Source organism: Pleurodeles waltl, chromosome 2_2 (genome assembly GCF_031143425.1).
Source record: "Pleurodeles waltl isolate 20211129_DDA chromosome 2_2, aPleWal1.hap1.20221129, whole genome shotgun sequence".
NCBI lineage: Eukaryota > Metazoa > Chordata > Amphibia > Caudata > Salamandridae > Pleurodeles > Pleurodeles waltl.
The window spans coordinates 943,067,491-943,090,850 of record NC_090439.1 but is presented as its reverse complement, the minus strand read 5'-3'; positions in this window follow the sequence as shown (position 1 = coordinate 943,090,850).

The following is a 23,360-nucleotide window of genomic DNA, read 5'->3' as shown; positions in this document are numbered from 1 at the left end:
TACCCACAAACACACTCCCAACAGTATAAAGACAAATATAATCACAATAAATGACAATAATACACTTACACAGATTAACCCAGACACTTACAAAACAACAGAATACAATAGCAATAGCACACAGGAGACAAAAGCACAATATTCACAGAGACAACTCAAGACACAGCCACACAGTCTAGAATAATCACAGACTGCAAAGTGAAAGTGAAAGTAAACACACTGTGCCATTTCTGTAAACAGGATATCCTATTACATCACTTCCTGTCTCAATTGCGGTGAGTTTTTTAATATTGCAGGTAATTTTATGACGCTTATGGGGTTTGAGTCCATTTTTTTTGCTGCATATGTATGAAAATTCACCCGCGTTCAAGAATCAATACATTTTTTATGGATAATGGATTTCCTGGGGTGCGTTGTTAGATAGGATGGTATGACCTGAAGTGTGTGTTCTAGTGTTTGGGCACATGTGGCAGACCATACCACTGCGGACCATAATACTCATGCTGTTGTGCCGGATTAGCTCTCTTAACTGATGCAAAAGCAAACAAACATTTGGAATAAAATTGGTATTTCCTAGTTTGAGCAGGTGTTGCATCAATAGAGGATGGAAAGGCTACGCAACTAAACAAATAGACTCATGGCCTGTGTGTTTATGTCTGTGAATTGTCTCTTTAAATTGTTGTTGTGCCTCTGTGTGAACGTCGCAAGAAACGTTTCACGTAATGTGCATGTAGGAATGTGTTATAATTGTGTATAACCATCAGATGCCATTCATTGAGGTACATCAGTCATGATATGTGTTTGTTATATCTGTTGCGTCTTATGCTGTGTGTACTTCCTTGACTTTGGGGACAAAACATTTCCCATGACAAACTATACACAGGATAGATAGAGGATGTTTGATAATGGCTATGTCAGATATGTAACCCATCACATTTAATGACACATTTAGGCTCTCATTACGACCCTGGTGGTTGTCGGAGAAGTGGCGGTCTACCCGCCAACAGGCTATGGTAAAAAATGTGGTCATCCGCCACTTCTCCGATTAGACCGCCAGGGTGGAGACAACCGCTGGGCTGGAGACTTGGGTCTCCAGGCCGGCGGCCGGCACAATACCGGTATCATGACACGGCTGACCGCCATGGATTTCATGGGGTTTGGAACCGCCATGAAATCCATGGCGGTGAGCACTATCAGTGCCAGGGAATTCCTTCCCTGGCACTGATAGCAGTCTTTGTCACCCCCACCCCTACCCCGAGTCCTTCCCCGACACCCCATCCCCCTGCCAGCCCCCAAAGGTGACAGGACCCTCCTCCCCACCCCCACCTCCACCCCCACCCCCAACATCACATTACAGATACCCACCCGACACGCACACAGGCACCACCAACACACATACCCGCACACACACCAACAAACATGCCAACAGCCACACACACAGTCATACACACACACCCACATTCAGACATACACGCACACATCCATACAGACATACATACAGACAGACACGCACACATTTCTAAACACACAACACCCCCGCATGCATACACGCACTCACACACCCCCTCTACATACTCACACCCCCATGCATGCACATAACACACAACGCCCCCCAAGCCCCCTCCCCTAACGGACGATCAACTTACCTGGTCCGTTGATCCTCCGGGAGGGGACGGGATCCATGGGGACTGCTCTGCCGCCAGTATCCCGTCAACAGAACACCGCCACACCGAATCACAGAACGTGATTCGGTGGGCGGTGTTCTGTTGATGTGGCGGTGGAGGTGGAGCAACCTTCACTTCCCCGCCGACCGCCAGTATGGCTGCTGGCGGCTCTCCGTCCGGAAAAGGTCAGAGGGCTGCCAGCAGTCACAATGCGCAGAGTGGAAAACCGCCTGCACTCGCGTTCTTCAGCACGGCGGTCCCTCTGCGGTCTTGTAAAAAGACCGCTGAGGTTGTAATGACCACCTGAGTTTGAGCAGGTGTTGCATCAATAGAGGAAGGCAAGGCTATGCAACTAAACAAATAGACTCATGGCCTGTGTGTTTAGGTCTGTGAATTGGCTCTTTAAATTGTTGTTGTGCCTCTGTGTGAACGTCACAAGAAAAGTTTGGCGTATTGTGTATGTAGGAATGTGTTATAATTGTGTATAACCATCAGATGCCATTCATTGAGGTACATCAGTCATCTTATGTGTTTGTTATATCTGTTGCGTCTTATGCTGTGTGTACTTCCTTGACTTTGGGGACAAAACATGTCCCATGTCGAACTATACACACGATAGATAGAGGACGGTTGATAATGGCTATGTCAGATATATAACCCATCACATTTAATGAAATGTTGAATACCACCTCATAGTCACTTGTGTGTATACTACCCATGAGTCAGGCATTTGAACATGCTAGGTAGGTACAGTGTTTGTGACACAGAGTCTCAAATCCAATTCTTAAATTGTTATGTATAACACAGTTTGAGTCATGTAAATGAGCTATGTTTCTCCTGTTTCTGTGGGGGACCAGCAGACCATGCTGCATGTGTTCACATATTTCCAGTGGTTCATTGAACAAAGGTGTCCAGTTCAAGTGTGTGGCCATGTGTACCCTGTGTCAGTATTGCCATCCATGTTGTCACAGTTACATGCAGGTCTAGTAACAAGTCTGTGGAGCCAATCCCTGAATTAACAGAGTATCCTTCAAAGCAGAATTTACCTAAAGCCAAAGATAAATTAACGACACACATGGGGAGAGTCCACCTATGGCACTGCAGAACACTTATAAGGCTGATGACAGGGCAATCTTGGTGTGCTCAAAAACATTATGGATCAGTAATAGGAAACAGGCAGCTTTCATCACAACATTTGTATACAGGGTGGGCTCTAAAATTCCCATTGCTACAGGGAACATCAGTGCCTCTGTTCTGATTAATCTCACAGCTAGTCACTATGCAAGCCCCATCAAACGGTGGCGGCAGAAGTGAATCTGTGTGTGGACCGTCAGGGCTCAAACATGTTTTGTCCTTACATACACATTAGAAACCCTTGTTTGTTGTGCTGGAGGCACAGTACGGAATCCATGCATACAGCCATAGCACACTGTCACTGTTTGGCACTAATGAATACATGCAAAACCAAACAAGTGATGGGGGCTGGATTACGGCATTTGAATACATGTCCCAGAACAGAATACGATAAATAAACTGATTAAACTATTCTATACATTTGAGGATTCATCTTAGACCTACCACACACAATACCCCAGGAGGAAAGAGAGGGAATGGAAAGCAACTATGAGACAAATGTAGCCACAGGGAACCTCTGTGGTTAACGCAAAGACTGGAACCAGACAGGCTAACAGGATGCAGGCTCTGTCAGGAACAAACATGAACAAGGCAGACTCTGACTGGGAAAAGCAGGAACAACACTATGGGAACTAAAAAACAGTTTGTGCTGTGGTCTACAACTTTACACAATCCCCCAAGGGCTATCGGACACAAGTGATTTGTACACCAATGCGCAACAAGGAGATTCAGAAAATGGCAGCTTCTAAGCAGTTCCAGCCAGCAGCAAGAGCAGGGCAGATTCAAATTGCTGGTCTGCATGGAAGTGCTCACAGGTGTGTGCACCTTCAGTCTCTCACAAGTCCTGGAGTTGAGAATCAAGTTCAAAGGGGCAGCTGTACCTTTCACATGAGAAGCAATGAACAGCTGATTACAGGTCCTACCGACTACCAGACAGTGCATTATTGGACCTGAAGTCCATGCAGACTGATGCACTATGACTATGGCATGCCATACTGAAAAGGGAGGCACACAGGAGTCAGAATGGGAGTCTGGGTGTATGTAGATGAAGATTCTCAGGGTACAGATAGTCCATTTACAGGGCCCCCTAGAGAAGGGTGGGCAGAGACTGAAAACATGGCAGTGGCAGGCCTTATTGCCTAGGATGGACTGTGCAGGGCATGTCTTGTGAGCAATGCTTGTCATATCTGGGGCATTCGTGCTATCCATTTTCAGCTTAGATGGACTTCTTGTCACACATGCTCCTTGCAGAGATAGCTGATGTCACACTTACTGCTGTCAAGGGTCTGGTTATACATTCCTGTTACCAATGCAATAGCACATCCACTGCCTCATGTATGAAGCACTTTTTTACCATATGATTGATGGTGTCTTAGTTGTGTGTCATTTGCTGCAATGGACCATGTTGGCAACATGGATGTGTGTCATAGCTGTGGTCCTCTGATATTGCCCTTCAAATGTGAAATAGGCAGGATAAATGTCACTAACACTGTGTGTGATGTTTGCTGTACATTCATACCCATCAAATGTGATGTGGCTTTTTCATTATCCTAATCTGTATTTCTTCAATGCTCCATGAGGCTAAACTCTGATTATGATTCCTAGGGATCATGTGGTGCATAAATAATTACCATGAGCATGATTGAGTGATGAAGTGAGGTGTTTAATTACATGTGATAACAAAGTGGTGATGGTGACTATAGTTAGAAGAAGATTTGTACAATGTGTTGTCTCCTACGCACTCCTGCAGCTGTATTTGGATGTTCCCCCTCATTTTCACGGACAGCATCCTCCTCCTCCTCCTCTTTAGGCATTTGTGGATCTGGTTCATAGAGGGGAATGTTCCTCCTCACATAAATGTTGTGCAGGACGGCACAGGTCAAAATGATCTTGCAGACCATTTCAGGGGAATATAGGACGCTGCCTCCGGTGATGTACAGGCACCTGAATCTGGACTTCAGGATGCCAAAAGTCCTCTCAACTATTGTGCGTGTCCTATGATGTGCCTCATTATAGGGATGCTCTGCTGTTGTGCTTGGGTTGGCAACTGGGATCATGATCCATGGCTGGATCCCATAACCCTGATCAGCTGAAAGAGAAAATGAGGGTAAGTATTTGGTTGTTGGTTGCACCGTGATTGTCACTTTGCATGGCAGTTGTTATATGTGTCGTCTGTGACTCATCAGTGTTTATGGTATTGTGTGGGATCCTAGGCTTCTATGATGTTCTTTCTGCATTGGCTTGTTTAACTATCAAAACAGGTGTTTGGCTGATTGACGTAATATCAGTGGTATATTTAGAAACTTGTAGTTCAGTGTGTATCTCCCATGCATTAAGCAATGTGAAAGAAGTGTCCGTGTGTCTTCACTGGAGGTGATATGATACTTCCACACACACAATCAAATCCACTGTGGTGGTAAGACGGTTGCACTATATTGCCTGAAAATCCCATCCAATTTTAAATATATGATTGCAGGTGAAATGCAACAGTGAGGCCCTTTGATTTGGCTAGGTGACAATGCACAACACATCTTTATAAGTTGGCAGCACTGAAGTGTTCACAATTGACAATGCACAATTATCCCATGTGTGACAAGTTCTATGCAAACCTATTTGTGTGCCTTCACCGAGTTGGCTCATGTGCAAACGTGTACCCACTGTACTGAACTTGCTCCAGGTAAGCTGGCTAACTTGGTTATGGGGGTGAAGATTTTAGTGTCTGAAGTTCCATCTGCCTGTACCTCTGTTATGTATATGGGGAATTGTATCAATCCGTATGTGTAGCAGTGTGCACTTTGCATTAGTGCCACATCCACATGTTTTCATCGCACAGTCCACTTCCTTATTGATAGCTGGCAATGTCACCCAAGGAGTGATGTGAGATGTTGGTACTGCCTCAATGATTCCATGTCAACTTCATCAGAGTCAGCATCGTCATGCTATCTGTCTCATGGTGTTTGACCTGCAGCAAAACACATTACACACCCCTTACACAGGATGTATTGCTTGGAAGGGTATGGGATTGAGTGTTATTGATGTGATATTGAAAGGTTCATCTTCCAAGTTGTACTGCCAGTTAAGGCCATGTCATTGTCACTGTGTGGTTTTAAATTGGTCCCGTGTGGCCATAGAGTGGCATCTCTTGTTATTTGCATGTGTCATTTGTCCATAGGTGTGTATCCCACTGGGTCAGGATATCAAACATGACCACCAGTGTCACACCTCAGTGTCTTCCTGGCCACGTATCAATGTAGTGGTGTATGTGTTGTGTGTCCTACAGGGTTGCTGCGCTGTGTGTAAATAACTATGTTTCTGTACTTACCAACAAGTAGGCCATTGCCATATCGTCCATCCTGGAAGTGCTGATTGATGGTACAGTGATGGAAGATGAATGAATCATGTACACTCCCAGGATACTTTGCCACGATGTTGGTGATCAATCCCTGGTGATCCACAATGGCCTGCACATTGATAGAGTGTGTGTTCTTCCTGTTGCGGTACAGATGTTCAGTTGCAGCAGGTGGCACAAGAGGTACATGTGTGCAGTCAATGGCACCAAGAACGTGTGGAAATCCATTAATGAGGTAAAACCTCTGTTTGGTCTCCTGCTGCTTCTGCTGTGTGTTTGGGAAGCAGATGTGGAGGGGTGTGAGTGTGATGATGGCATCCAGTACCTTGGGCAGGAAGGCGGAGAATGATGGCTGTGAGATCCCAGTAACCAGGGCGCCAGTGGTTTGAAAGGAGCCACTTGCCAACATGTGTAGTACAGCTAGCAGCTTGGTTTCTGGTGGGATGGTGCGGGTGTCTGCAGCTGGGTGCCAACTGTGGCTGAATGTTGCCTTGCCAGTTCAACCTGTACGTCTGGATGATGTCATGTTCCCTGAGGCCATGAAGGGTTGTCCTGGTGCGGAATATCCTCTCCTGCCTTCTGTGTTGCCTTTGGGGTCCCTGCTGGTGTTGTGGAAGCTGCTGTTGTTGTTGCTGTGCTCTGCGTCTGTGTGCACGTTGGATGAGAAGCACCTCCATGTCTTCATTTTGCTGCTCTGCTGTTGCTTCTGTGTGGTTTAATTAAATACAGGTGTAATTGCCCCATTTTAACGCCTGCCCTTACCCAGTTGTTAATTTGTTACGCAAATCGGGCTATGCATCATTTTGTGACTCCGCCTCCCGGTTGTGTGGGATTTTTGCTCGGTGGCATAAATACGACGCACGGGTGTTTGTGTCATTTTTTGGACGGGAACACCTACCTTGCATATCATTAACGCAAGGCAGTTTCCCGCATCCAGAAAATTATGCACACAGCGGGATTTTGACGTCCGCGGGCTCGGGTATCAAAGTTTAAATATGGGGCAAGGTTTGCGCTGAATTCGGCGCAGATGGAGTATAAATATGGCCCTAAGTCTTGACCCTTTTCCTCATGGGAACAGTCCAGCGTGAACTGACAGGCCAGGTCCTCGGTGGACCAGAAACAAGCATCCTGGGACCAGTTTCTGGATATCACCTGTCATCAGCCAGGCTAGCTTAAATTAAGTGGCACAGTGAGCATGGGACCCACGTAGGTGCATACCCTTCCCACTTAAGGCAACTTTAGCAACACAAAAGGATGATAGACTAAGTGCTGAACAATGCAAACAATCACCCCAAGTCACAGATCTGGGTTTAATCCATTGTTCTTTTGCTCACCATGCCACCCCAGTTTGAACCCAGCCATATGCAAATCAGTCTTGACCCTGTTCCTCATGGGAACAGTCCTACCTGAACTGCCAAACCTGGTCCTCCCTAGACCGGGAACAAGCCTCCTGGGATCAATTTCTGAGTATTGCCCTTCATCAGCCAAGCTAGCTTAAATTCAGTGGCACAGTGAGCACGGGGCCCACGTCTGGGCATACCCTTCCCACTTAGGGCAACTTTAGCAACAAAAAAGGATGATGGATGGAGTGCTGAATAATGAAAACATTCACCCCCAGTCACAAATCTGGGTTTAATCCATTGTTCTTTTGCTCACCATGCATCATCAGTTGGAACCCAGCCATTTGCAAATCAGTCTTGACCCTATTCCTCATGGGAACAGTCCAGCCGGAACTGCCAGGCCAGGTCCTCCCTGGACTGGAAACACGCATCCTGGGACCGGTTTCTCAGTATCACCCTTCATCAGCCAGGCTAGCTTGAATCAAGTGTCATTTCGGGCTGGACTGGGGTGACGTGGCAAGCAAAATAACGATGGATTAAACCGATATCTGTGATTGGGGGTGAGTGTTTGAAAAGTTTCAACACTCAATCCATCATTTTATTTTGTGATATTGCCTTGTGCGCCCTAAGTGGCTAGGGTATTCCCAGACGTGGGTTGCTTGCTTGCTGCGCCACTGGATTCAAGCTAGCCTGACTGATGAAGGGTGATATCCTGAAACCGGTCCCAGGATGCTTGAATCTTGTGCAGGGAGGACCTGGCTTGGCAGTTCGGGCTGGACTGCTCTGATTTGGAGCAGGGTAAAGACTGATTTGCATATAGCTAGGTCTGAATTAGGGTGACGTGGCAAGCAAAATAACAATGGATTAAACTCAGGTCTGTGACTGGGGGTGAGTGTTTGAAAAGTTTCAACACTCCATCCATCATTTTATTTTGTGATATTGCCTTGTGGACACTAAGGGGCATATGTATACTCTGTTTGTGCCGGATTTGAGTAATTTTTTTTACGCAAATGCGGCGCAAACTTAACTCCATATTTACACTTTGGCGCTAGACCCGTCTAGCGCCAAATGTATGGAGTTTGAGTAATTTCTTTACCGTGGAAACCTACCTTGTGTTAATGAGATGCAAGGTAGGCGTTCCAGGGCAAAAGATTACTCTATGGCCTTTGCGCCTTATTTATACTCCTGTGCAAAAATGACGCACGAGAGGGGGAGGGCCTTAAAAAATGACTCTAAACCAGTTTAGAGTCATTTTGTAATGCCTGGGTCAGGGTAGGCATTAAGGGACCTATGGGCTAATTTCCATGGTCTGCAGTTGCCCTTCCCTGCCACCAGGGACACCCCCTGCCACCCTCGCCCACCTCTGGAGGACACCCATGGATGGCGGAACCCATCTACAATAAGTAAATGTAAGTAGCGGTAAGTATTTTAAAAAATATTTTTTAAAGTGGCATGGGGGGCCTAACTTGGGCCCCCCTAGATGCCGTTGTGCCCAATGGCCATGCCCAGGGAACAGAAGTCCCCTGGGCATGGCCATTGGGCAGGGGGGCATGACTCCTGTCTTTGCTAAGAGAGGAGTCATTTCCATGGGGGTTGTGTGCCAAAACTAGTCAGGTTTGAGTCAATATTTGTGGCTCTAACCTGACTTGCACCATTCTTTGACGCACAACCCCAATTCTTCCCTATGCCTCGGCTGCCCGGATAGATTAATTTAGTTTGACACTACCCAGGCCGCAATGCCGACTAACGTCATTCCATAAATAAGGCGCCCATCTGGCGCGTTAAAATGGCGTCAGCTGGCGGTAAACTTTTTGGGTCTAAGGCCCATATTTATACTCGTTTTGCACCGGATTAACATCATTTTGTTTTTAAGCAAATTCAGCGCCAACTTAACACCATATTTATACTTTGACACTAGACTCAGTGTGCGCCATTTTCTGGATGCGTGAAACTGCCTTGCGTCAATGAGATGCTCCCATCTAAAAAATGACTTTGGCAACCCAAGCACTGCAGCAGAGCGTGCCTACAATGAGGCACATAGGAGGACATGCACCATAGTCGAGAGGACCTTTGGCATCCTGAAGTCGAGATTAACGTGCCTCGACATCACTGGTGGCAGCCTCCTATACTCACCAGAAATGGTCTGCAAGATCATTTTAACATGTGCCATCCTGCACAACATTTGTGTACGAAGGAACATTCCCCTATTAGAACCAGAGCCACAAATGCCTGAAGAAGAGGAAGAGGAGGATGCTGGCCAGCAACATGAAGGGGACCAACGAAACACAGCTGCAGGATTGCGTAGGCGCCAACATATTGTCAACAATTTCTTTTGAATCAACTCACCATCACCACTGTATCGACATATGTAAATAAACACCTATAATAATCACCATATCATGGTCTGGGTAATAATTTTTGCTCACCTTTATCTCTAACCATCAGAACAAGAGTGTAGCCTCATGGAGCATTGCTGATATTCCGATCAGGACACAGAAATTTCCAAAGCAATTGTGATGCGTGTTATTCAACAGTCACATTCACACACACTGTAAATGACATATCTCCTGTACATTTCACCTTTGTAGGGCAATAGCAGAGGACCTCACCTATTTCACACATACATGTTGGCAACATGATTCATTGCAGCATATGTCACACAACTAAGAAACCATCAGTCAATGATGGAACAAAATGCATCATACATGAGGCAGGGGATGTGCAATTGCAACAGTAACATTAATGTATGGCCACACTCTTGACAGCAGTAACTGTTACATCACCTATCTTTGCAAGGACCATGTGTGACTAGAATTCCATATAAGCAGAACATAGAGAGCACAAGTGTCACACCTATGACAAGCATTGCGCACATGACATTCCATGTACATGTCAGCGCATGTCCTAAGTCCTGACACACCCATGTTCCCGGTCTCACCACACCCGTCTTCAAAGGTCCCTGGAATGGTAATATGTTTACCCAGATATTCCCTCCTCTACATACACAGAGCCGAACAATATTAATCCAGTGTGCTTCACCCTTTAGTATGGTATGCCATAGTCATTGTACATCTGTCTGCATGGACGTCAAGTTAAATAATGCACTGGCTAGTAGTCTCTAAGCCCTGTTCTCACCTGTAGTTTGCTTCCCATGTGAAAGGTACTGTTGCCCATTTGAACTCAAATATCACCTACAGGACTTGTGAGAAACTGATGCAGCACACACCTGTGAGCACCTCCATGCAGACCAGCCATTTGAACATGCACTGCCTTTGCAGATGCTTGGAACAGCATATAAGCTGCCATTTTTGTTTATTACACTGTTATGCATTGTTAGAAAAATAAGCTGTGTAACACAGCCCTTGGGTTCATGTGTCACCTTCCGAAACACAGGACAAACACAGTTTTCCATGTCAACTGTCTTGTTCTTCCTCAGACCACCTACATGTATGACTAACACATGTCCTCTCTCATTTCCACACTGACTTGCATCTGAGGGTTGGACACATTGACTCCACATTCATACAAGCATATTTGCAATAATGCATCTTGTGATGCTCACACAGTGGGTCAACAACAATATTAGTAGCCAATGCACACACATTGAGCCATAGGCATTGAGGTATTGTACTTATGTGCGTCACCTTGCTATCCTCTCCTGACGCCAAACATGCCCAATTTGTGCAATACAGATATGTAGGCCACACGTTTGGCCATCTATTGCGTCAGTCAAGAGTGAAAATCCTGTACATGAAGTAGCGTATCATGGTCCTCAGTAGTATGATGTGTCACATGTGCCCATACACCGTTATGACCAAAGTGGGTGCAATTAGCCTATCTCAGTATTGTCACAACTGTAATATTACATTAAATTGGTAAAATGACCCAAACCCAGTTAATGCCAGAAATTTTGCTGCATACGCGTCAAAAAATGATGCCAATGGCTGAAAAATGACACATAGGGGGTCATTCTAAGTCTGGGGGCGGCGGAGGCCGCCCGCCAGACTTCCCCCCTCCAAAATACCGCTCCGCGGTCGCAAGACCGCTGAGGGTATTTTGGCTTTTGCACTGGGCTGGCGGGCGACCGCCAAAAGGCCGCCCGCCAGCCCAGTGCAAAAACCCTTCCCACGAGGACGCCGGCTCAGAATTGAGCCGGCGGAGTGGGAAGGTGCGACGGGTGCAGTTGCACCCGTCGCGAATTTCACTGTCTGCAAAGCAGACAGTGAAATTCAAAGTGGGGCCCGCTTACGGGGCCCCTGGAGTGCCCATGCCATTTGCATGGGCCCTGCAGGGGCCCCAAGGGGCCCCACGACACCCCATACCGCCATCCTGTTCCTGGCGGGCGAACCGCCAGGAACAGGATGGCGGTATGGGGTGTCTGAATCCCCATGGCGGCGCAGCGAGCTGCGCCGCCATGGAGGATTCAGAAGGGCAGCGGAAAACCGGCGGGAGACCGCCGGTTTTCCTCTTCTGACCGCGGCTGAACCGCCGCGGTCAGAATGCCCTGCGGGGCACCGCCAGCCTGTTGGCGGTGCTCCCGCCGACCCTGGCCCCGGCGGTCTAGTACCGCCGGGGTCAGAATCACCCCCATAATGCCCTGAAATAACCATTGCCCCTGAGCTGTATTTTCCACACTGTACCTCAGAAAATTGGTTAAGTGTAAACCTATTTCCAAACAAATGGATGCGGGCTCACATCTACTCCTGTGCGTCGAAATAAAGGATGCACAGACTGCATGCGTAAAAATAGTTTGACACATGACGATAAAAACGCCCGCAATTTTAGGCAGGAAGTGATGGAATAGGATATCCTGTTTACAGATTATGTACAGTGGGTGTACTTTCACTTTCACTTTGCAGTCTGTGCTATTTCCTGACTGTGTGGCTGTGTCTCAATTTGTCTCTGTATATTTAGTGAATTTGTCTCCTGTGTGGTCCTTATATTGTCTTTTTGTGAATAAAAACTTGTTGTAGTATCCTGTCTGAGTGTTTTTTGTGCTCATTTGTATTGTAAAGTATTGTCTTTTTTTTGTTGGGAGTCTGTTGTGGGTAGTTTTAGTTTGGGTATAGTTGGGCTGTGTTAGTTGTTTATTTGAATGTTTCCTGTTCTACTTTCCCCCTATTCTCCTTTGCTCCCCTTTATCCCCTATTTCTATTTTGCTACAAAGATGTTGGGTAGGCCTCGTCTTGGCAAGATGGGAGAGGAGGAGCTGGGTTGATTCATATGGCTGGTGTGCCATTTCCTACCCCTTATGATTGAGGCAGGTGGGCGGGTGATACAGGGGTATCACACTGAGGCACGGAGGCTCAGGTGGGCAAAAGTGTTGCATCATCTGCAACAGATTTATCAGACACCAAGAAATGACCACCAGCTGAAGCACCGCTGGGCTGACCTTGTCTCCAGGGAGCAAGATCTGCTGGACCACCTGGGGATTGTGATTGGTGGCCCTGTTCGTGAGTACAAATCATGTTAATGTGCACGTTTAAATGCTCTATAGTGACATCAGCTGATTTTTACAATATCTGCCGGCAATGTTGTTGAGTGTGTGGAATGCTACTGAAACATAAAGGTTCATATATCTACTTTGTTAAGGACCACAATTGCTAGCTGTTAGGAAGCAAGAGCTCTGCAAACTTACTGAATACATTTGCTTTATGTAAGTTAGTGCCGCCTTTGTGTCAAACAGCAACACAAATCAGGAGCCAATTATGTATAGATATAGGCCACAGTTGCCTGTGAGGTATAGAAATTTCAAAATCCTTACCATCATTTGTTGACGCAACCGCTATACTGACTTTTGAAACACAACATGAGGCGGAAAATGAGTGCAGGCTTCACGTCAATTGATGATAGCAATGTGGCCCGAACATATGTCTCATGTGTGTCTGTTGAGTGTGTAAGGAAACCGATCATGGAAATTCCAAAAATCTTAGGGATTCACAGCCACTATGGATCCCAAAGTGTTTTTTTTTCGTAATGTATGTTTTCAATGAGACATCCTGTGCTTCCAGATTTAGGATTGGGGACACTGTGTTATGTCTGACTGCAGTCTCATGTCCAAGGAAACCCTTATAACGTGAGTGGTAATAAGCTCTCATGTAGTATAGTGTACATAACTCACATAGATCATTTGTTACACTGTTCAGCATGAATACTTATTTGGATGTAAACTCATACACCTCCATTCATGCAGTTTAGTGAGTGTTCGTTTATATTTGTGGGCAATGTTACATATGTTAGTTTTCCATTGAAGCAACATTTTGAAGGCACTATTTTATGGTTTAGATATCCCTTGAGGAAGCGTTATTCTGTCCAACACAGCATTATGATGTATAGTTTCTCTTTTCTACAAAAATTACCCTCAGGAAGAGCAGAGTATAGTAGAATCCAGGCCACTGTGCATAGTTATCAGCCCACATTATTTCAGGACAGTTGTATTGACAATCTATGATATTTGACAGGAGACAAAATTCAGTGATCTACTGCACGGTTGATGTGTCACATTACACAGAGACAAAGTGGTTGTGTAGGTGCTTGTGGTGGGGATTAGGCGGTACTAAGGAGTCGGAGACGTACGTAGTGTATATACAAAGGTTTTATTGTATTAAAGGTGGGAATAATGACTGGTACGGGGTGTTGTTGGTTGCTCGGTTCCCTCCTCTTCTCTTGTCCTGTCCCTGTCGTCTCTTCCTCTAGGTCTTCCGGTGGTGGCAGTTCTTGGACCTTATCAAGCCACGACCCTCCAGGGTCGTGGCGGCAAGCGCTTGTCTCGGGGGTCCGATTTCCCCCTTCTCCACTGTTTCCGCGGACTGGTGGGTCTTCTGGCTCCTGTTTCGGCGTCTCTCTCGCATCTCTCTCCATCGGCGTCTCCCAGGACAACTCCTTCCCCTTCCTGTCTACCGAGTCTGTCTTTTCTTTTTCTCCCGGGCTCCGGAAATTCTCCCCGTCTGCGTCAGCCGGCGTTCCCATGGAAACATGGGGACGCGCGAGTTGGTCCGTTGTGACACAGCCGAGGCGCCAGGCTGCGGCCGAGGTAGGCTTGGTCGTGGAGACCTGGCTACACTCCCCATCCCAAGATCGGGACTGGTAGAGGACCGAAGAGTCGGGGAACCGGAAAAGGAAGTCCGCTGGGCCTTGTTGGGAGCCAGGAATGTGGCGGACCTGAAAGGTAAAGGGTTGAGCTCCAGAAACCAATGCAACACCCTGGAATTCGTGTCTTTATGGGAGGCTAGCCAGGTCAACGGGGCATGATCAGTATAAAGGATGAAGGGACGACCCAGGAGATAATACCGCAAATTATCAACGGCCCATTTAATAGCTAGGCACTCTTTCTCGATAGCAGGGTAGTGACATTCCCTAGAAAGTAGCTTCCTACTTATATAGACAATGGGATGTTCATGCTGATCAATGTCGGGCTGAGTGAGAAGCGCACCTAAGCCAACTTTGGAGGCGTCCGTATATAAGTGGAAAGACCTGGAAAAGTCTGGACAAGCAAGGACAGGTTTGGTTGTGAGGGCCCGTTTCAAGAGCTCAAAGCTGCGTAACTGTGAATCGTTGAAGAAGGGTAGCTTAGAGGTGTACTGTTTCCTTAAGAGGTCGGTGAGAGAGGAGGCAATTGTAGACTACTGGGGAATGAACCTCCGGCAGTACCCCACCAAACCCAAAAAGAATTGTAGTTCCTTCTTTGTTTTGGGCACTGGTACCGTCAATATGGCTTCCACTTTATCTTTTTGCGGCTGTAGTGTCCTGTTACCAATAAGGTAGGCGAGATAGGCGATTTGGGTATTCCCTAAATCACATTTTTTTGGGTTGGCTGTAAGTCCCGCTTCCCGTATGGCATGGAACACAGTCTCCAGATGGTGGAGATGCTCATACCATGAGTCACTAAAAATCACAATATCATCTAGGTAGGCTGCTGCATATGCTTGGAACGGTTTCAAGAGCCGGTCCATTAGGCGCTGAAAGGTAGCGGGTGCCCCGTGGAGACCGAAGGGTAGGACAGTAAACTGATACAGGCCGGACTGGGTGGCAAAGGCTGTCTTCTCGGCTGGGGCGAGGGGGATTTGCCAGTACCCCTTCGTTAAATCTAAAGTCGACATATATCGGGCCCTTCCTAATTTCTCTAACACCTCATCTACTCTAGGAATAGGATATGTGTCAAAGAGGGACAGGTCATTCAATTTACGGAAGTAAACACAGAACCGAACCGACCCATCTGGTTTAGGAACCAAAACTACCGGAGAGCACCACGGGCTTGTGGACGGCTCGATAACCTTCAAGGCTAGCCTTTTTTTTACTTCTGCTTCAATAAGATGTCTACGAGCTTCGGGAATTCTGTAGGGTCGTTGGCGGATGGTTTTGCCTTCTGGGGTTCTGATATAATGTTGGATAAGGGTGGTTCTCCCTGGTTTTCCCGAGAACAATGGGGAATGTCGCTGTAACAGGGTATGTAGTTGTTTTTTCCCGGATTCAGTGAGGGACTCATTTACAACGGGCCTTTCCCATTGTTCTTCTGTCTCGTGGGGGTACAGGTCCATCTCTAGACCCGGGGTTGGGGTAATTAAGAAGCCGGAAGCAGAAACAATGTGACCGTCTTCCGGTGTTTCCCATTTTTTTAGTAAATTGACATGGTATATTTGTCTCCTTTTTGGCTGTTGATTAAGTTCAATAAGATATGTGACAGGGGAGACAGCTTTTATCACTCGGTAGGGTCCTTGCCATTTAGCTAATAGTTTATTATCTGAAGTAGGCCGCATTATCAAGACCTGATCATTAGGATCAAAGGATCGCAACCTAGAGCCCTGATCGTAGTACGCCTTTTGTTTTGTCTGTGCTTTCTCAAGGTGTTTCCTTACATCCTCCCAGACCGTATGTAGGTGATTTTTTAAATTGTTGACATAGTCTAACAGGGGTTTTTCTTCCTCCCCCTCTTCTTCCTATCTTTCTGCTGCCATATCAAGCAAATTACGGGGTTGCCTCCCGAAGACTAACTCGAAAGGACTGTGACCAGTGGAGGCCTGTTCATGGGTTCGAATGGAGTAGAGAACCAGAGGAAGTTTCTGGTGCCAATCCCTTCTGGAATCTTCTACTGTTTTCCTCAACAGATTTTTGATTGTGCGATTATAGCGCTCCACTAGCCCATCAGTTTGAGGATGGTATACAGAGGTTTTTATCTGGGTGATCCCTATTATCCTGCATATTTGTTTCATGAGGGAGGACATGAATGGAGTACCTTGGTCTGTTAGGATCTCCTGGGGGAATCCTACTGTGGAAAAGAAGTTTATCATGGCTTGCGCCACTACTTTAGTGGTCATGCTGGATAAGGGGATCGCCTCAAGCCATCTGGTAGCATAATCTACCAAGACCAGTATGTAGGTGTGGCCCTTGGAGGATAGTAATAAGGGTCCTACCAGATCCATTCCCACGCGGCTGAAGGGAATCTCGATGATGGGTAAGGGTTGTAAAGGGGCCTTCCTTAGAGCTCCCGGTTCTATTAACTGGCACTTTGGGCATTGTATACAATATTTTCGAATGTGAGCATACACCCCTGTCCAATAAAATTTTCTTAATAAGTATTCCTCCGTTTTGTCTCGACCGTAATGTCCCCCCCCGGTTGATTATGGGCTAAAAAAAGAACTTGCTGCCGAAAAGGTTCTGGTACCACTAGTTGTCTCTTTTCTCCTTGGGCGGACAAAGTGATTCTATATAACAGGTTCTTATGGACTAGAAAATAAGGACCCACCACTGCTGCGGGCTCCGTTTTAGCGGTTTTCCAGGCGTGAGATAGGGTAGGGTCATCACGTTGGCTGGCTCTGAAGGAGAGGGTTGCATTGTCGTTGCTGGCTATTAGCTTCTCCGGCAACGATTCGGGTCTCAAGATCTGGTACTTCTATTTTTCCTGTCTTCTCTCCCTCCTGGACAGTTTTGTGCGAACTGGGGAGCTCTCAATGTGACTGTTGGAAAAGGGTGCTTCCGACCACCAATCAGAAGAGGGCCCCTGAATTTTGGCTTTTTCTAGAAGATCATTGAAGTGGATATAATCTGTACCAATGACACAGTCCTCAACTAATCTGTCCATAATCCCCACAGGAAGGAAGTCGTGAAAGTCCCCACATTCTAACCTGATCAAGGTTAATGGATAATTCATCTTATCGCCATGAATGCAACAAATGGTAACCCATTTGCTCAGGGTTGGTTCCGTTTGGTTTATGAGGTCACTACGGACTACCGACTGGCTACAGCCTGAATCAATTAGGGCTTCTACTGCGGTTCCGTTTATTTTGAGGATTAGTTTGAACTGATGATGTCCCCTTCCAGTGCAGAGTATTCTACCCGGGTGACCCCTATTTCCATTGGTTCAACCCGGTCTCCTTTTCTCTGACACACTCTCGCTATATGTCCCCAGTCCCCACAGCTAAAAAATTGCGGCTGTTGCATGGGGTTTGTTTCTCCGGGTCTGGATGGCCCTGGCTCTTCCACTGTTCTACGAGGAGGATATTTGAAAGCTCCCATAGGAGGTTTTACATTAATCCGGGTACCTTAAGCCTTGACGTCTATGGATCTGTGATACACACAGGCTAGGTCTACAGCCAGTTCTGTGTCTATCTTGGGGTGTTGTCGTATCCAGTTCCCAGTACTGCCGGGGAGCGAATCCAGGTATTGTTCAAGGATAACTGCTTTAATAATATCCTCTCGGTCGGTTCCTAAGGGCCCCAGCCATTTGAGACCCAGGTCTTTTACTCTGAAATAGAAGGTGCAAGGGTCCTCACTCTGTCCCCATTTCACCTTTCGCAATTTAATCCTATAGTATTCGGTATCGTGTCCCACTCTCTCCAATATACTACTCTTAATATCTTTGTAGGGAGTGGTACCCCCTGGATTCGCGGCCTCGTATGCAGTCTGAAGGATACCCGTAAGGAGTGGGGCAACATATTGTCCCCAGTGTTCTTCCGGCCATTGGGCTGAGGAGGCCACCCGTTCAAAATTGGTGAAGAAGGAATCAGGGTCCTCTCCTTCTTGAAATTTTTTGTAGGACTGAGCTTGGGACATTAGGGTGTACCTTACTTGCAGCGATAGTGTCAGTTAATTTTTGAAGTGCGGTCTCATGCACCAACTGATTGTTCGCCATAATGGTGGCTTGACTTTTCCAAGCGTTTTGAAGAGCCTCCCGGTCCTCCTTTGCTTCCCTTTGTTGCGCCTCCCATACCAATTGGAGGTGTCGTTGTCCCTCGGCCAACTGTTTGACCATATCCTCCAGCGTGGGTTTTTCCCCCATCCTATCTTGCTTGTGATACTGCCTGCTATGGTAAGAATCCCACTTCTGACACCGCTGTGGCGGGGATTAGGCGGTACTAAGGAGTAGAAGACGTACGTAGTGTATATACAAAGGTTTTATTGTATTAAAGGTGGGAGTAATAACTGGTACGGGGTGTTGTTGGTTGCTCGGTTCCCTTCTCTTCTCTTGTCCTGTCCCTGTCGTCTCTTCCTCGAGGTCTTCCGGTGGTGGCAGTTCTTGGACCTTATCAAGCCACGACCCTCCAGGGTCGTGGCGGCAAGCGCTTGTCTCGGGGGTCCGATTTCCCCCTTCTCCACTGTTTCTGCAGACTGGTGGGTCTTCTGGCTCCTGTTTCGGCGTCTCTCTTGCGTCTCTCTCCATCGGCATCTCCCAGGACAACTCCTTCCCCTTCCCGTCTCCCGAGTCCGTCTTTTCTTTTCCTCCCGGGCTCCGGAAATTCTCCCCGTCTGCGTCAGCCGGCGTTCACATGGAAACATGGGGACGCGCGAGTTGGTTCGTTGTGATGCGGCCGAGGCGCCAGGCCGCGGCCGAGGTAGGTGTGGTCGTGGAGACCCGGCTACTGTGCTATTTATTTAAAAGTGCTGTAGTGCTATATGTACAATGTCCATGATTGTGAGTCCATTATAGTGACATCTTCCATTGTGATCCTACACAAGTGCAAAAGGACATGTCATTGGACATGCTGAGGTGAAGTGTCAGACAGTGCAGAGGGACAGGACTTGCCAATGAGTTAGTGAGAGACAATCACTGGGCAGGATGACAAGATAGACAGTGGTTTGCAGAACAGTGCTTGAGTACAGTTGTTGCAAGACTGGCATGTTACAAAGCACAGAACCTTGGTAATAGGTGGCCATGTGGCAGGGACTAGTGCTTCCGGGTGCTTTTACGTGTGAAGGTGATCTGTTCCTGGTCTTCATCTTCTATTGTGTGTGTTGCATCCTCTGCCCTTGGTGGTTGTGGTTGTGAAGGGGCAACACACACCTCAGTGTGTGTAGACGTGGAGTCAGACATCCCGGTAGCTGCTATCTGTGAGGGTCTTAAGGACAGTACTGCTGCAAGGAGGATCTGCTGGTTCTTAAGAATAGTAGCCACATCACGATGGTAGGCAGCCAGGTCGTCCCTGAGGGGTTCAATGTTGCATTCATGCACGCGTTGACAGGATTGCTGTTGTAGGTGTTGGGTCAACTGTATTACAGCTGTGCTGATTTCCTTCAGCCTTTTTTTAAGTTCCTGCAAGATAGTTGTTCGCCCTTGCATAGCTGCTGCCTGTTCTTCAGTTGACATCATGCACGAACACACCCCCTCTAGGCTGGCTGCCATAGTTTGCATCCCCACCCGCACCTCCTTGGCCAGCTCCTGCTGTACTCCGACTACAGTGCTCTCAAAGCTGGTGTCAGTGTCTTCAGAGTCCTCAGCTGTCTTGGAGTTGGCATGTCGCACAATTGGGGTGGTGGGAGGATACTCTGCAATGGCTTCTGGATCTCTGCTCCTCCTTGTGCCTAAAGGTGGGGTCTGGAGGGTTCCAAGGACCTCTTGGAGGGTCTGGTGGCTGATGTTTGTCAGCTCGTCATCCATGACATCAGGGTAGTCCTGGGCAGGCATATCTGCAGGAGATCCATCGTCCTCTGCAATGAAATATGGTACAATTAGTGTGTCTGTGTTGTGGCATTTGTGATGTGACATGCCTGCCTTGTGATGCTTTTCACATTGTGATCTTGGTTCCTGTTCATTGCTCCAGTCTTTCAGATGGGCTTTCTCCCAGGCCTGTGCCCCACCTGCATGTCACATGTATTGTGGTCAGTTTGTGGACTTGTCAGCATCCTGTCCTCTAGGTGTTGGTTCTGGCCAAATAGTGAATTGCCACCTTCTTGTCCTACTCAACCCTCACCCTACTTCCATTCTCATGGTGAGGCCTTTCACTGGCTGTGGGTGCTCTGATGGCACTAGCAGCACACTTAACCATCTGGACCTGCCCCAGGCTCTGATCTTTCACATCCACCTATATGTTGTTGAAATGTAGCGTATACTATGCATAGCATTGTTGTGGCACAGTATGGCTGTCAGCATTGGTAATGTGTACAGCTGATGTTGTGGAATGTGTGGTACATTGGATTGCCCTGATAGTCGTAGCAGTGTCCTATTTCCTCCTCTGACTGTGCAGGTGTATTTCAGTGACCAGTTACATGTGTCCTCCCACTCAATGCTGTTGTCTGAGCAGTATGACATTTGAGATGTTGCACTGTGATCCAGGCACAGGATGGACCCTGACATGTGCAGCATGGGTGTGATATTAGTGCTGTGTACCTCCTAATGTTGATGACATTGGCTGATGTTTACGGCAACTATGGGCATTCACATTTGACAGGACTGGAACATTTGTCTTGTTTCAGGGCATTGTTAACGCTGTCATCCTAAACCCTCTAATTTGGGTGTTTTAGATCCATGGGGACATTACTGCCATTAGCTACTTGACCAGCACACACAGCAGAGGTGGTATTGGCAACTGTTGTCAATGTTACATTCCAGTTGTCGGTATGGCTAGAGGTTGTTAATTGGGCCCTAGTTAATGTAGGGAGTATATTGGCTGACGTGTGACGGAATGTCAGTTTGACGTTGTGCCCTTCCCTCCTGGCGTGTCTTTACCTTTACAACATTGTTGGCATGGCAGCATACCCCCATGGAAAGGTTGTTGGTGTTGTGTAATGGTGTGCCCCAGGTTTTCTCAGAACGGGCCATGGCCCCGTGCCGTGCCCCTTTACCCATGCCACTCCAAGTATATGATGACTTCCATGCATTGTGTAGTAGGTATTCCCCCCCGCTTGCAGTTAACATTTGAGCATTTTAATTCCCCATGCGACTTACCCTGCATGTGCGTTGTCTCCTGGTAGTCTGCGCTGTCCTGTCCTTGAATCCCTGTGACGATCTCCTCAGGGATGACGGCTGCGACAATCTCCTCCACATGGTCCAGGGATTCCTGCGGTGCTGGACTCCCACCTCCAGTCTGCAGTGCTGCCTTCCTGGCCATCTTTTCCTCTGTCCTGTGCTTGCAGTCATGCAGCGTTTCTTGCACTCGATGACTGTTCTGTGTACTTCTGCACACTGTTAATCTTGTCAACAATTTGTTGCCATATTGCCTCTCTCCTACTGTTTGGCAACTTTGAGGTGACAAACAGTTGGTGCTGGTGTTCCGTCACCTCTTTAACCAGAATTTCCTGCTCCTCTGCACTGAAGCAACACTTTCTTTTCTTCTTCTCTCTGTCGTGGGCCTTGTGTGGGTCCTCCTGGCTGGTTCCTGGTCTGTTGTCATCTTCCTGGGGTCTGTACAGGCATCTGGGATCCATTTTGGCTCTCCTCTGCTGAAATGGCTGTGATTGTGGTGAGTTTTGAAGATATTCCGTCAAAAAACGCCGCATATCCGGTTTGTGGTGTCGTAAATCAGCTCACAGTAATTTCCGCCGCGTTATCATCGTTTTCCTTTATGACGTGGTGCTGTGGTGTGCATCAAATAAAATGACTCACACCTGTGGTTTGCGCCGCCATGCGTCAAAGTATAAATTTGACACCAGCACGGCGCACAGAAATGGTGTTAGACAGCAGTAGTATTTTTACGCAAAACTGCATTGGCACAGTTTTGCGTCAAAAAGTATAAATATGGACCTTAATATATTGCAAATCACATGATATGAGAACATAGTACATAGTAGAGTGGGTAGTTATAGTTAGTGTAGTGTGTCTACTGAGTTCAGTATACTGTGTATGGAGATGCACACGTTATAATAATTTGAAGGTGTTGCATAGTGTGGAATGGCATACACTAATGTAGAGTGGAGTTGTGTAGAGAGTACAGTGGAGAGTGATAAAGTGGGGTGGTGTATGGTGGAGGGGTGTACAGGAGAGTGACATAGAATGGAGTGGCTTATGGTGGAATAGCATACTGTGGAATACCGTGCAGGGTAGTGGTGCTACAAAGTCTACTTTGGCACCCCCCTTTCATTCTCTGCACTCATTTGACCAAAGGTTACTGGGAAGTTATAGTTAGGTTCTGAATTTACTTGTAGAAAACCACAGAAATTCAGTAGTTATAGTTAGAGTTCTTTCAAGTAACTAAAACTCACACCCTAAGGTAACTACAGCTCGTGCCTACGCCATGCAGATATTGTGTGCGACCATATTCTCACTGCAACATTTGCAATAAAATTATTGATGAGACAACTGTACATGGTGAGCGAACGAGTTACAGTTACCTTATGGCGCAAATTTTAGTTACTTGAGCAAACTTAGCGCCATTATTTTGGCCCCCATCCAACTGTGCTTGATTTTAACATGGGGGTATAAATGTGGCGCTGAGGCCATATTGTCATTTTTTGCCCAGGAACGCCTCCCTTGCATCTTATTGACACAAGGTAGTATTCCGCAAGCAAAAAATTACATGTCTAGCGCCAAAATATAAATATATAGTTAACTTTGCACTGAATTAGCGTAAACAAAATGATGCTAGTTCAGCGCAAACAGGGTATAAATATGCCCCTTACTCTCCACAGTTAGTATTTTTAACTGAAACTTGAGCAGATGAAGCT